Raw genomic sequence first — 16,442 nt, 5'->3', positions numbered from 1 at the left:
GCTTCCCAGGATGTGTCTTTATTGCATGGATGGAATAGACTGTGAGTGACAGTTTAATACAATGACTTTGTGACTATCATCAAAAGTTTACTTAAAAAACCTGGTCATTTCTGTATAAGACCTAATTATTAATGCTGACAAGGTGAAGGATAGAAGAAAAATGTGTAGGAGTATGATTATCATAGTAATTTAGCAGAGAAAATGGAACCACGGAAGGATGACTGACACAGTTCTCGTATTATCTCGTGACATCAAATGAGAGTCACTTATCACTTCATCATATGTATTTTAAAAATTACTGTTGCTTACTGAATCAAATAAACTTTTTGATGGACCAGATAGTTATTCCTTTGTATGGAATAGTGTGGGGTACACAGAGCCAAGCTGCCTGATGACATTTTTATGTAGCAGTAGTCTTATACGGGGATGGTCATGTTCATGTCACACATAGATTCTTTACAGGTGTATATGTGTAGGCGTGTCTGTGAATTGTCCATGTGCTTGAGTTAATCTTCGTTCTTTTACCTAATTGCTTTAAACACCTTTTATTATTAATAATGCTTTTATTAGGTGGTGATAAGATTGTTTAATCTTTAAACACCTTTGGATTTTTACTATGTGGTGTTCACTTTAGGTGGTAACAATATAGTGATGCCGTAGGTCAGAACTAAAAACCAATTTAAATCAAAGATATTTTACGTGAACCACAGGTATTTTATTTTCTGAAATCACAGCCATTATAGTCATCTGGGGCTTTTTACCTACAGCTGGCCACAATCAATCTTTTTTTTTTTTTTCTTAAATTCTGTTACTTTTGTGCAAACATACTTTACTGTGTCCAAACTGGGTTACAGTTCATATCCCAAATATATCTTTTTAAAGTTTAAATCAGATCCTATTAGTATCTTAAAATCCTTCCAGTATCTTCCCATTTTACATACAGTAAAATGTGCCAAGCAGTGCAGGGCAGGCCCTGGCCTGGTGTCCTCCGCTTTGCCCACACCCACAAATGCACCCCATGGCCTCTCTCCAGCTACACGTTAGTACAATTGCCCAGACTTTCCAAATCCTTCCACGTTAACTGCTTCAAGCCTGTTTTTTTGTTTGTTTGTTTGTTTGTTTTTCCCCTTTGCTTAGGTGGTAACTCTCCGTTACCTTCATAGGACTGACTCCTTTTTGTCATTCGGGTCTTAAATATCACCTTCGCAGCCACCAACCTGAAGAAGTGACATGGCCAGTGAACAGTTGACATGGTGTTTTATATTTAATCTGTGAAAATTACTCACATTTTATTTGTAAAATAATTATTTACAGTCTCTCTGAGTTCAGTTTGTTGCTGGTCTTTTCTGCAGCAGAATTTCACTGCGTGACAGAGATTCCTGTTTACAGGTGCTAGGCTCTACCTGGTTCCAGCATTGGCCTTTATCCTGGCTCAGTTTATTAACACGAAATCCATGAGGTCCTACTTAGTGGGTTGCTTATCACTTTAAGTGAATTTGATCAACAATCCCTTTTTCAAAACTCTTGGGCCCAGATGACTTTTGGAATTTCAATATCTGTGGACTTTTAGAAAGGTACAGTGCATGCACCACATACTATGTCACGTTCCCAGCAAGGACTTCTGCAAGGAAACGTGAATACTTAGACTAGGAGTGATGATTAGTACCCTTATTCAGATCAGGTGAGAAAATGCCATCGGAAGAGTCCACAAATTTGCACATTCACAAACAGAAAGTTTTGCCTCTTGAATTCTGTATCTTCAGTACCTAAACTACTGCTGGTCTATGATGGCTGCTTAGCAAGTGTTTGCTCAGTGGCTGCACGAGTGACCCCTGCAGCTGACCCCTGCCAGCGTCCTGGCTGCCCTCCCCGGCCCGGGCATGCTTCGGGCCCTTCAGGACCCGTCTCCGAAAGGGGTGCTGCTTCCCAAGGGGTCTTCCTCCCATCAACCCTGGCAGGATTCTTTGTTTTCTGAACCCCTGTACCTCTCTCACAATTCTTTGCTACATATACGTTATATGTGTATATATTTTCTTACCTCTTTTTTATTGCCCCACTTTGGAAGGATTTTTAAACAAAGATGTGAGGAGATTCTTTACACATCCACAGACTTCAAAATATTCAAATATTTTTATAGAACACTGACTGAAAGTTTCAGAATCCCAAGGGATAGATATCAGAAAATCTCTTTATTTTCTACTCAAGGTGATAACACACACCACCCAGGTGTTGTCCCTCCTGTTCTTAGCCCACTGCTGGTGAACTGAACGTCACTGCCTTGTCCTTTCTCCCATTTTTTTTTGTTTGTTTGTTTGTTTTTTTCCTGAAGAACTAGACATAAAGAGCCGAGCTCATGGACCAGCCTGATTCCTGCTTCTCCCTTGGCTGGCCTGCCTCCATCTCCTGTCTAAGGCAGCAGAGGGGATGGCATCCGGTGACCACTTTTCCTTTCTCATTTGGAGCACCTCCCCTTGTGTTTAAGTACATAAACTATTTCATGAAAAAAGAAAAGTCTTAGTTTTGCTCTACCAAACTTTCATGGTAGTTTAGCAATCCCAGATATTCAGAAATAAAGGACTTGTCTGCGTCAAGCCACGCACATGCAAACACCTACACCCGCGTGCGCACACACGCACACATGCATACACATCCTAGGTTTTAAGCGTCTCACGGACAGATGGTTTCAGTTATTTGTGTCCTCATAACATCTGATTCAGTGCCTTGCATGTAATTATCACTTACTGCTTGTGGTTCTGATCGTCTAGATTTCAGCCATCTTAAGATAACCGTATTAAATATAATCTCTCGAGAGTCTGGTGGGGGTGGGGGTGGTGGTAAGGCTAGGACAGCGGGCACTAAACCAACAGTGTGGTCGCCCTGACTGTAAATCACAGCCCCTCCGGTAACTCCCCATCACTCTTCTCTTTGCAGCCCAGCTTAGGAAAAGTTGTTGCTGTTCCCTCAAAGGTTCGATGCTGGTGCTGTCCGTGTTCTTGTGTCACTTGATGCCTCATCCCCTGAAGCCTGCCCTCACCGTCCCCCCACCCATTCAGACTGTTCTCACTGAATCCACCTCCAGTGCTACGCAGTTGACCCTTGAACAACACGGGGGGGAACCGTGCAGTTCTGCTTACATGTGGATTTTGTTAACACAGCACAGCGCCGTACATATATTTACGTTTCCTCATTTCCCTAATAACGTTTTCTTTTCCCCGGTGTACTTTATTGTAAGAATATAGTATATAATACATAGAACATACCAAACATGTGTCAATTGACTGATTATGTTATTGGTAAGGCTTCTGGTCAACAGCAGGCTATTAGTAATTGACTTTTGGGGGAGTCAGAGTTCTATGTGGATCTTCCATTGTGCAGAGGTCTGCGCCCCGATCCCCGTTGTTCAAAGGTCAGCTGTAGTTGGGAATCTTATGTGCTTGCTCCTTTTCCTGCTGTGTGTCTCTGTAGTAGTCCCATCGTTGAACCGTCCCATCGTTGAACCATCCCATCGTTGAACCGTCCCATCATTGAACCGTCTTCCCGAGGCTTTCTTTGGCGTCCCTGATCCCACTACTAGTTGTAGCCTTAGTTTCCTTTGTGGACGGGCCTCTCTTCCTCTGCGTAGCCTTGCACTGCTGACTTCCCCAGGACTTCCTTTGTTCTTGCCAGACTATCCCCAGACTATCGCTGAGCAGTTTCATCTGCTAATCTTTGGTGCCTCCAGCAGCCTAACCTCTCTACTCTGAGTTCAAGGTCTTTCTATGGACCTTCCTAGTAGACCTCTCCATCGGAACATTCCGGACACCTCTTCAGCTTAGCCATCCGAGCAAGCTCATCACCTTGGCTTTCCCATCATCTCCGGGTCAGCTCTCTCTGCTACTGGACCTCCTGACCCTGGGAAGGTGAAGACATCAGCCAAGGCCCCCCTCCCTGTCTTGTTCTAGCAAATGGTTAGTTACAAGTCCTCTCGTTCCCGTTTCTGAGTTCTGCCCCTCATCGTGTGTTAGAGTTTTCCTGTCGGGATACCTGAGGGTTCTCCTCTGCTGGGTCCCAGCACCTCATCTTGCCCGATTCACGTTCACTCTGCCCTTTTGAAAAGCTTGTCTTTCTAAAATATAAATGGAATCTGTCACTCCTCTGCGTAGAGCCCTTCCGGAAGACACGTCCTCCCTCAGGCTGAGCCCAAGCTCCCTGGGCGCTGCTAATGCTTCTGCTTGGCTTGTGGCGACTGCTAGGGCCCCGCGCTCCTTCCCGCCCCACTTGGGTGCCCTCCTCCAGGTGGCAGGCGGTCAGGGCCCCTGCTCCCGCTCTGTCCCCAGGCCCCGCCTCCTGGGGAAGCTTCCCTTCATCCCTCCAGGTGGGTTGGTGTCCCCCAGCCTCCTGTTCCCGCAGCACGCCTGTGCCGAGGGGCGGTCACCACCCGCTTGCTGCTCCTCTGCTCGGGGACCGTCCGCGCCGTGGCCGATCGATCGCTTCCTTCCCACGCGCAGCGTGTAGCACGGGCCCAGCCGGCCAGGAGAGGCTCCGAATGTTGGGCAGGTGACCGAGGACCGGATAGCGGGCGCAGTCCTCTAAGTGGGCAGGCCACTGCTGGCGTGTTGGCTTCCGAGCGTTTGCTCTCTGGTTTTGCAGTGATTTTTCTCAATTTTCTTTTCAGTAGGAGGGTTCATCATATAATCCAGTTTCCACTGTTTCTCTTGTTCACTTTTTCAAGGTGGTACACAGTCGATATATGAATATCATGAATTCAATATTTATTGAATTGAATTAAAATGAGCCTTTTGGCATTCGTCTTGTCTTCCGTGAATCCTCATGTGCCAGCTTTATGCCCTCCCTAGATTTTGAGCAATTGTATTTGAGTTAAAATGTGAGTATAAAGCGTATCCAACATGTCAGCCGTTGTGTGGCATTGCCTGGTTTAAATGAATTTAGCTAAATTTAAGGTTTTCTCCAACGACTAGCTTGCGTTGAACAGAATTGTTAGCTCTGACATTGCTCTACATTATTGGGTTTGCGTTCAAGATTATGAGATGGCGTGTGATGTTTCTCGCGGAGAGCAGACCTCCGGCGCAGCCACTCCAGGTTTCCTGCGTGGCCGGCGGTCGCTGGCCCAAGACCTGGTCACTGAGCGTCGGTCGTCACACCAGTTGCTCGTGTCCACCTCCACCGAAACCCTGGTTGTCGCAGTGGAAACCTCATTTGCTCGCGGTGACGCGGAGGCAGCCTGTCTCTCCACCTCCTCCCAGCGCCTGCCTCGGAGCTTCCCCTGACCAGCCTGCGCCTTCGGCAGGCCCAGGCCAGGCGCGGCGACCGCAGCTCGTGGTCATCGGCTCACCTCTCTAAAGGGGTCTTGGAAAGAGCCATTCAGGAGGCCTGTCGCTCCCTGAGACGGGGTTGCCGGCCGGTGTCACACCACGCTGGGTCCTGGAACGTGGCCGCAGGGAGTCGCAAGGGGACGAGGACTGTGCGGGTGGCAGTGCCACCCGTTAGGGCTTTGGGTTTCCACTTCACTGAATTGGATGATTCAATGATTCAGACTTTCCAGGTCTTCCCTTTGTAATATTTATTTAAGATGCTTAAAGTCTCTTCTCTATCATCTTCATATTTTCTCAGCCATGAAATTGAACGAGTACAATCAAAGCCATCAGAGTTTGTGGACTCTGGGTAACTTTTTTTTTACAGAAAATTAATATTCTGCCGGCCGTGTGACATTAAGCGATAAGGCTTTTTACCTCATTTTTTTTTTTAAAAAAAGATAAACATCCTTTCATGAACAGAGGGCACATGGCACTGCAGTGTCAGCAATTTATTTACTTTTCTCAGATTTCAAAAACGCTTAGAAATTGTCAGTGTTCGTTTCACTTTTATGAACTGTTTTTAGTTCTGTTCTTTGTGTAGTTTTGACTTCATGATCACTAACTGAACCTCAGTCTTGCATAGTCATTTAGTGATTTTTAGTTTGTTTAAAGTTGACTTAAGTCGAGACCTCATGTAAAGCAAACCACCAAAATAGTTTGACTATTAATCTTCCAAAACAATTTCAATTAACGACCCTAATATTACCTTTAGGGTTTTCATCTTGAATAACTGAATTTTGCAAATCATATAGGTAACTGATTACTTATTACTGTAGTTAGCAATAAATTAAGTTTCCGATACTGTATGTAGTAATTTTTAAAAAATCCAGTTGATTAATTTCATGATTCAAGAGGGGGTATCCGTTAGAGCTATAGCTCTGCTTTTTTTAACCTGACAGTTGGATATTTAAATTGCTGTCACCTCTTTATTTGTGTATATGTCAAGAAAGATGATTCTGGTTAGTTGTGAGTCACCTGAGTGTTTAATTGTTCTATTATCCATAGTTATTAAGAGCTCTTGAGTATTTGCAGTTGATAAATTTTAGCTAAATTAGGAATATTATTCTCCATTTACAAAAATACACATGGAACTTCACATCTTCAAAATAGATTAAGAAAAATAATTTTTCTTTTTAAATTTTTATTTAAATTTGATTTTAATGATTTTTCTTATCTAAAAGGCATAAAAACATATATTCCTTATAAATATTAAAACAAATAAACTTAACCATTTTACATACATAAAGTAGTTAATTGATTTTTAATTATTAATTTTTTATTGAGGTACGGTTGTCATGAAATAATATATTAGTTCAGGTATAAACATACTTATTCAGCAATTCTATACATTATGAAATGCTTACATAGTAATAAATTTAGTTACCTTTTGCCACCATACAAAATTATTAAAATATTATTGACTATATTCCCTGTCCTGTACTTTTCATCCCTGTGACATATTTACTTTATGACTGGAAGTTTGTATTTCTTAATCTCCTTTATTTCATCCATCCCCCCACCCGCCTCCCTTTGATAACCACCAGTTTGTTCTATGTTTATGAGTTTATTTCTGGTTTTGTTTGTTCTGTTTCTTAGATTCCACATATAAATGAAATCATATGATATTTTTCTTTCCTATCTGACCTATTTCACTTAGCATAATACCTTCTAGGTTCATCCATGTTATTGCAAATGGCAAAATCTTGTTCTTGTCACGTCTGAGTAATATTCCATTGTATGTATGTACCATGTCTTCTTTATCCATTTACCTATTGGTGGATACTTGGGGTGCTCCTGTGTCTTGGCTGTTGTAAATAATGCTGCAGTAAACATAGGGGTGCATTTATCTTTCATGTTTTTTTTTTCATGTTCAGTGTTTTTGTTTTCTTCTGGTAAATACCCAGAAATGGAATTACCGGGTCATATGGTATTCCTGTGTTTAATTTTTTGAGGGACCTCCGTATGGTTTTTTGTAGTAGCTGCACCAATTTACACTCCTGCTGAGGGCGCACAAATGTTTCCTTTCTCCACATCCCTACTAGCGTGTGTTGTTTCTTGTCTTTTTGAACTAGCCATTCGGACAGGTATGAGGAAATATCTCATTGCATGTTTGATATGCATTTCCCTGATGATGAGTGATGTTGAGCTTCTTTTCACGTGTGGCTTGGCCATCTCCATGGCTCCTTTGGAGAAATGTCTATTGAAATCCTCTGCCCTTTTAATTGGATTATTTGTGGGGTGTCTTTTGGTGTTGAGTTGTATGAGTTCTTTATATATTTTTGATATAACCCTTTAATGAATGTCATCATTTGCGAGTATTTTCTCACATTCAGTTAGTTAGTTGCCTTTTCATTTTATTGATGGTTTCCTTTGTAATACAGAAACTTTTGGGTTGATGTAGTCTCAATTGTTTATTTTTGCCTTTGTTACCTTTCCCTGAAGGAGACAGATGAAGAAAAATTCCACTAAGGCTGATGTCCAAGAGATGACTGCCTGTGTTTTCTTTAGGAGTTTTATGGTTTCAGCTCTCACATTGAAGTCTTTAACCCTTTTTTTTTTTTTTTTTTAAGATTTATTTATTTGAGAGAGAGGGGAAAAGAGAGAGAGGGCATGCACAGGTGGAGGGGATGGGGCAGAAGGAGGGGGAGAGAATCTGAAGGAAACTCCCTGATGGTAGTAGTTTCTTAAAACCTTTGTATTTCTGTGTGTAAATTTAACTTTTCATCTCTTATTTCTGATTTCATTTATTGGAGCCCTCTCTTTGTTTTCCTGATGAGTGTGATAAAGGGTTATCCATTTTGTTTATCTTTTTAAAGAACCTGCTTTTAGTTGCATTGATCTTTTCTATTGTTCCTTTAGTCTTCATTTCGTATTTTCTATTCAGATCTTTATTATCTCTCTCCTTCTACTAAAATTAGGCTTCATCTGTTCTTTTTTTTATAATTCCTGTAGTTGTAAGGTTAGATTTTTTTATTTGAAATTTTTCTTGTTTCTTGATTGCTGTAAACTTCCTTCTTAGAACCACTTTTGCTGTGTCCCAAAGATTTTGAACCATTATATTTTCATTTATCTTCAGATTTTTTTTTTAATTTCCTCTTTGATTTATTCACTGATCCATGCTACTGAAAGTAACATATTGTTTGGCTTCTCTGTGTGATTTTACCAGTTTTTTTTTTTAATTGATTTTTGGTTTTATTAGTGTTGTGGTCAGAAAAGATGCTTACTATGATTTCAATCTTAAAATTATTGAGAACCTGTTTTGTGGCCTAAACACATGATCTGTGCTGGAGAATGTCCATGTGCACTTGAAGAGAATGTGTATTCTACTGTTTTTGGGTGAAATGTTCTGTATATATCTAAGTCTGTCTGGTCTAATGTGTTGTTCAGAGCTGTCTCCTTATTGATTTTTTCTGTCTGGTTGATCTATCATTGATGTAAATGGGGCGTTAAAGTCTCCCACTATTATTGTGTTACTGTTAATACTTGCTTTATACATTTAAGTGCTCCTATGTTGGGTACATAGATGTTTACAATTGTTATATCCTCTTGTTGGATTGATAGCTATATCATTATATAATACCCTTCTTTATCTCCTATGCTCCTTTTTGCCCAAAGTCTTTTTTGTCTGGTATAAGTATTGCTACATCAGCCTTTTTTTTTTTTTTTTTTTTTTTTTTTTTTGCTACCATTTGCATGAAATATCTTTTTCCATCCCTTTGCTTCCAGTCTATACGTTTTTAGGTCTGAACTGAGAGTCTTGGAGATTGCATATAAATAGATAGTTCTTATATTTTTTTATCCATTCATTCACTCTATCTTTTGATATGAGCATTTAGACTGGTTATGTTTATTTATATATTTTTAAAATTTTCATTAAAAAAATTTTAAATCTAGTATAATTAATACACAAGGATATATTAGTTTCGGGTGTATGGTATAGTGATTCCACAATTCTCTGTATTACTCGGGGCTCATCAAGATAAGTGTTCTCTTCATCCCCTTCCTGTATTTCAACCATCCTTGACCAGTCACCTCTCTGGTAACCATCAGTTTATTAACTGTTGTTAAGAGTATGTTTTTCATTTGTCTCTTTTTTTCTTCATTCATTCGTTTTGTTTCATAAATTCCATGTATGAGTTAAATCATGTAGTATTTGTCTTTGTCTGACTTACTGCACTTAACTATTACATACTCTAGCTCCATCCATATTGTTGCAAATGGCAAGATTTCATTATTTTTTTATGCTGAGTAGTATTCCATTGTGTGTCTGTGTGTGTATACACCACATCTTCTTTATCCCTTCATCTATTGATGGGACACATGGGTTGCTTCCGTAATTTAGCTATTGTAGATAATGCTGTTATAAACTTAGGGGTGCATATATCTTTTCAAACTAGTGTTTTTGTATTCTTTGGGCAAATACCCAGTAGTGGAATTACTGGATCATGTGGTAATTCCTTTTTCAGTTTTTTGAGGAACCTCTATACTATCTTCCCCAGTGGCAGCACCAGTTTGCATTCCCACCAACAGTACACGAGGGGTCCTTTTTCTCCACATCCTCACCAACACTTATTGTTTCTTATGTTTTTGATAATAGTCATTCTGATTTGCATTTCGATGAAGATTTAGTGATGTTGAGCATCTTTTCATGTGTCGGTTGGCCATTTGTAGGTTTTCTTAGGAGAACTGTGTGTTCATGTCTTCTGCCCATTTCTTGACTGGATTAATTGTTTTTTGTTGTTAGTTTTTTGTTTTGGTTTTGGTTTTGGTTTGGTTTTTTTGGATGTTGACTTTGATAAGTTCTTTATAGATTTGGATATTAACCCTTTATGAGAAATGTCTGAATTCATTTCTCAGTTCTACTAGTTTTTTGGTGGAGTCTTTAGGGTTTTCTGTCTATAGTATCACATCATCTGCAGTGAAAGTCGTACTTCATTCTAACCAATTCGGATGCCTATTATTTCCTCTTGATTTCAGATGGCTGCGGTTAGGACTTCTAGTACTATGTTGAATAAAAGAGGTGAGAGTAGATATCCTAGTCCTGTTCTTGGCCTTAAGGGAAAAGCTCTCATTTTTTCAACATTGGGTATGATGTTAACTCTGTGTCATATATGGTCTTTATTATATTGAAGTATATTCACTCTAAACCTACTCTGTTGAGGGTTTTTATCGGGAAGGGATATTCTGTATTGTCAAATGCTTTTTCTGTATCTACTGAAATGATACAACTTTTATACTTTCTCTTGTTGATGTGATTGATTTGAGAACATTGAACCCCTTTGTATCCCAATAACAAATCCCACTTGATCACAGTGAATGATTGTTTTTTAATGTACTATTGTATTCAGTTTGCTAGCATTTTTGAGGATTTTTGCATCTATGTTCATCAGAGATACTGGCCTGTAGTTCTCCTTTCTGCAGCATCTTTATCTGGTTTTAGTATCAGGGTAGTGCTGGCCTCATAAAATGAAATTGGAAGCTTTCCTTCCTCTTCTATTTTTTGGAATAACTTGAGAAGATTAAGTATTAACTATTCTTTAAAGGTTTTGTAGAATTCACCTGTGAATCCATCTGATCTTGGATCTTTGTTTGTGGAGAGTTTTTTGATTACTGACTCAATTTCTTTGCTGTTAATTGGTCTTCTCAAATTTTATTTCTTCCTGGTTCTGTTTTGGGAGGTTATACCATTTCTAGGAATTTATCCATTTCTTCTAGACTGCCCAATTTGATGGCAAATAATTTTGCGTAGTATTCTCTTATAATCCTTTGCATTTGTCTTGTTGATTTTTATTTCTCCTCTTTGATTTTTGATATTGTTTATTTGAGTCCTCTCTCTCTCTCACTCTCTCTCTCTTTTTAATGAGTCTGGCTAAAGGATTATCACTTTCCTTGATCCTTTCAAAGAACCAGCTCCTGGTTTCATTGATCTGTTCTATTGTGTTTTTACTTTCTATTTCCTATGTATCTGCTCTAATCTTAATTATTTCCTTCTTTCTGCTGGTTTGGGGTTGTGCTTGTTCTTTTTTTAGCTTCCTTAGGCATAAGGTTAGCTGTTTGAGATTTTTCTTGCTTCTTGAGGTAGGCTTTGCTATAAACTTCCCTCTTAGAACAGCTTTTACAGCATCCCAAAGATTTTAGAGTGGTATGTTTTCATTTTCTTTTGTCTCCGTAAATTTTTTAATTTCCTTTTTGAATTCTTGGTTGACCTATTCACTGTTTAGTAGCATGTTATTTAACCTCCATGTATTTGTGTTCTATTGTGGTTGATTCCTAGTTTCATGGCATTGTCAGAAAAGATGCATTGGTATGACTTCAGTCATTTCAAATCTGTTGAGACTTGTTTTGTGGCCTAACACATAATCTCTGCTGGAGAATGTTCCATGAGCACTTGAAAAGAATTTATGTTCTCTCTTAGATCCATCTGGTCCAATGTGTCTTTCAAAGCCACTGTTTCCTTGTTGATTTTTTCTGTCTGGTCCTTGAGAGAAGGGATCTGTAACCAGATTGGGAAAAACCCCAAGGCCTCCTAGTTTGGAGGGGTAGGGGAGGTCCACAGGAGAATACCTGGTGTGCTGTTACCAAGATAGGTAGAGAGTGTTGTCATCGTGTTGCTTCTACAGGAGTCTGTGTATCTAGGCTGGGGCATGGGGAGGGAAATGGTATTGCCAGCTCTTTCATAGTTAGGGAAGTCTCCCAAAGATCCCTGCTCATCCAGCACAGGCTCTGAGATCATTAAATAAATCTCCTTCCTATAAATCCCAGGCATTTTTTAAACTGCTGCTTCTGTGCTGTATCTCATCAGTGCTGTTTGTTGTGCTGTCTCTTTAAGGGTGGAGATTCAGTTCCCTTTTGCCCTCCTAGCTCTCCTAGTGCTGAGCCAGCTGGTCTTTAAGATTTGAGGTTGATGGTAAAAACTCCAGAAGCCAGGTGCCTCTGGCTTTGAAAGCCAAGTTTTATGGGGATTTGTCTTCCCAGAGATGCCCCCTATGCCTGGGGAGCCCAGCACAGGATCCACTCTTCTCCACTCTCCATGCCTCATAGCCTCCCTCTGTCCTGTGGACACTCCCTCAGATTCATTTGCCTCCTGACCCCATTTCTGCCCTTGCTACCCTTTTAAATGTAGCCTTTCCTCTACATTTACTGTGCAGAGTCTGTTATGCCAGTCTTTGAGTCATTTTCTTGCTTATTTACATGGCTGTGTGTGTTACCTAGTTTATCTGTCGAACAAGGTAAGCACAAGATCCTCCTACTCCACCATCTTCTCTGAAAGTCCTCTAGACTTTGCTGGAGCTGGGATAGAGCAATTCGGGGTGCTTCAGGCAAGAGTCGCCCTAGTGGGATGGCTGGAGCTAAAGTAGATGAGGGCTGGCAAGTCCCATGGCACCCTGCACTGTGGCTACCCTCCCAGGACTGCTGGAGCTGGGATAGGCCCAGGCCAGGGTACTCTCTGTAGGGGACAGCAGGACAGCTGGAGATTTCATGGGCAAGGGCCTCCCTGGTGAGACAGCTGGAGCAGGGATGGGCATAGGTGTAGAGGCTGCCTTGGGAGGATGGTCAGAGGTGGTGTGGGCTAAGAGCCCAGGTCTTGTTGAGGTGGCAGGTCAGCTGGAGCATCTGAACCCTGTTCTCACCTGTGTTATCAAGGTAGAGGGAGAGCATAAATGTTTCTCACCAGCACCTCCAACCCTGGAGAGAGTTTAGTAGTGGTTTCCTATTGTTTTTTGGACTCTCTAAGGTTAGAAATGGGTTTCTTTCACTTAATGCTCTAGTTTCCTGTAAAACCACTGTTCTTTTCTTGTGTCCCAGGTTGGACAAATGTGTACTTAGGAGCCTTTAGTGCTGTCCCTCCCCACTACACTTTGCAGTGTTGGGGGTGGGTTTCCTGTAGTTCCCATGTTTTGTTTTGTTTTAAGATTTTACTTATTTATTCATGAGAGACACAGAGAGAGAGAGAGAGAGAGAGAGAGAGGCAGAGGGAAGAACAGGCTTCATGCAGGAAGCCCGATGTGGAACTCAACCCCGGGACTCCAGGATCATGGCCTGGGCCAAAGGCAGACGCTAACCCTCTGAGCCACCCTGGCATCCCCATAGTTCCCATGTTTTTATCTCTCTTGCCATATGTGTGGTTCCTCTAGCCTTTGTTGTGCAAAAGCTTTTCAACCAGCCCTCAGTTATTCTTCAGGAGGAATTACTCTATATGTGGGTGTAGATTCAGCATGTCCATAGGAGGAAGTGAGTTCTGGGTCTTCCTTTGCCACGCCATCTTGGAGCCAAAGGCAGATGCTCAGCTTTTCTTAAGTCTGTGGTTAGTCCATAAGAGCCACTGCGTACTTCTGTTATTTTTTGCATTTTATCACTTTAAATAATTCAAAGCTGAGGCCAGTTTAGCATTTCTAAAGAACAAGATGTTGGAAGAATAGAGATAGGGGCTCCTGGGTGACTCAGTTTCATGGGTCTTGAGATGGAGCCCCGCATCAGGCCTCATATTCAGCTGGGAGTCTGCTTGAGGATTCTATATCTCTCCCTGCCCCCATTTACACTCTCTCTCTCTCTCTCTCTCTCTCTCTCTCTCTCTCTCTCTCACATACACACACACACACACACACACACACAAAATGGATAAGTAAATCTTTGGGGAAAAAAAAGAAGGATGGAGATAAAATATCTTTTATTTGATTTACAAAATATGGAGAACTAAAGGCCTTGAAGCTTGATTTTTTTTCTCTTTCAGAAAATGGATCAATAAAATGTTTAAAGGCCTTTGTAAAATAATAAGGTGTGTGTGTTATATATGTATGATTTATGCTGTTCACCCATATACATGTTACTATGTGTATATATTAGCATTTATTGAGTACACACTATGTGCCAGGTAGAGGGCTTTACATGGATTATCTGATTTAATCCTCATAACAGCACCTCAAGCAGCAGATATATTTATTTTATCTTATTTTATAGGTGCCTTTGGGCACAGAAGAGTGTAAGTAAATTGCCTTAGGTCACATGGTTAGGAAATGGTGGAGCTGGGATCTAGAGTTCACATCCACGCAGCCCCTACCTAAAAACACTATATCATGATGTTAGAGAACTAAAAATCGCCATTAAAAAATCTATTAAGAAAGAGAAGAATAAGCACAAATCATGAAATTCACAAAAGGATTTTCCATAAAATGGCCAATAAACATGAAAAGATACTAAAACACATCAATATTGAATACAAATTAAAATAGCATTGTCATTTTTCATAAAATGCTCTAGAATGGCAAATGTGTAAAGCTTGATACTGCCAGCTTTTGGCAAAAGTACTGAGGCATGAACTATCCCATCATAATTCAATACCAACATAGTATACTAGCACATTTCTAGATATTGGCACATCTAAACCAATATAGTATACTAGGATTTATTAAATACTGTGCATTCTTTATAATGGAAGAGGTAGCAACAGCTACCTTTTTTTGTACAAAACTCCAAGTCCAGATTCTTTACTAGTAATTATTTGAAGCATTAAGGAAGAAGTAATACTAATTTTATAAAGCTTTATCGGTCGACATAGAAGTAGACATGTCTAATTTTATTTTGTGAAGCCAACATAACCCCAGACCAAAAATCTAACAAGGGCATCCCAGGAAAAGAATATTACAGACCAGTCTCTTGCATGACCATTGGAGAAAAAAATTTAACAAATTCTTTAGCAAATCAAATAAAGCAATGTTATTATTATTATTATTATCTGTACAATGGGCTACTAATATATTATGACCAAGTAAGTTTCATCTCGGGCATGCATGGTTATAGAAACACTTGACAATCGCTGTATGGGCAGCAGAAAAACAGTGTGATCATCTCAATAGGTGCAGAGAAAGCACTTAACAAAACTCTGAGCCAACTAGAAATAGAAGGAAACTTCTTAAGCCTGATAAAAAGATGGACAAAATCCTACAGCTAATGTCATATGATGAAATAAAGAATGCTTTCCCTTAAGATTAGGAAGGAGACTAGGATGTCCACTCTCCCCCCTCTACTCAACACTGCCCTGGAGGTCCTAGGTATTGTAACAAAGCAAGAAAACAAAACAAGTGAAAGTGTTTTCATTCCTAGGCTTTACCAATATGTATGTAGAAAATTCTGAGGAATCCAGGAAAGTACTATTTTAAGTAAATTTATTAAGATCGCAGGTTACAGACTCAATGTACAAAAATTAATTTTACTTAAAATTCAATAATATATAGCAAAAAAATGGGAAATGAACTGCTTAAAGTTTCATTTGCAATAGCATCAAGACATATACACGATTAGAAATAAATTGAACCAAAGACATTTAAGACCTCTTCACTGAAAATTGGAAATCACTATTAAATGAAATTAGAGAAAACAAATGGACTTGGACGATGTGGTCATCACAGCTTTATTCATAACAGCCAAAAACTGGGAACAGCCTGACCATCCATTCAAGAGGAGGTTATATGAAATTGGAGTATATTGATACCAGGCAACAGTATCCATACAGTGGGGTCTACTCATCCTTGTGATGTTGTTACCCATCCCTGTGAATGGATTTCAAGAACACGTTGAAGCAAAATGAGCCAAACATAGAAGGATACATAGTATGAGATTCCATTTAAGTGAAATTGGAGTATGGGCGGTAACTATGGTGAGGGAACCAGAGTGACGGTGGCCTGATAAGGAATGTAGGTGGTAGGACCGGCTGAGAGGTACCTTGGAAATGCTCCGCATCATGATTGTGCTGGAGGATGCAAGTTACAAATAAAGTTACCTTTATCAAATCCCATCAAATTGTACACTTAACCCTCTGTGCGTTCAGTACATGTAGATTTTACCTAAACATTATTTTTTTACCGAAAAAAGTTCAGTGACTAGTAAAAACTTTAAAGCCATACAATAAAAATCGAACTACTAGAAAAGAACATGCGAAATAAGGTATGATTAGAAATGTAAGAACTAAAAAAGTCACACATGTAAATTACATAAGTACAGTTGAGAGGATCACTCAATTTTACCAAAGGAAGAAAGAGATAATAGCTTAATAAGAGCTAATGCATGAATTCTAAAGATTTTAGATATTTA

General features: G+C 39.9%; 1 protein-coding gene across 7 annotated transcripts in view; it reads left to right on the top strand.

Annotated features, from left to right (window-relative positions):
- The window catches only part of EXOC2 (exocyst complex component 2), a 224,900-nt gene that overhangs the window by 160,143 nt on the left and 48,315 nt on the right, over positions 1 to 16,442 (top strand). The window lies entirely within an intron of this gene.

Source organism: Canis lupus, chromosome 35, assembly GCF_011100685.1.
Source record: "Canis lupus familiaris isolate Mischka breed German Shepherd chromosome 35, alternate assembly UU_Cfam_GSD_1.0, whole genome shotgun sequence".
Classification (NCBI taxonomy): Eukaryota; Metazoa; Chordata; class Mammalia; order Carnivora; family Canidae; genus Canis; species Canis lupus.
The sequence above is the reverse complement of the archived record's forward strand: the minus strand, read 5'-3'. Positions and strand labels throughout refer to the sequence as shown.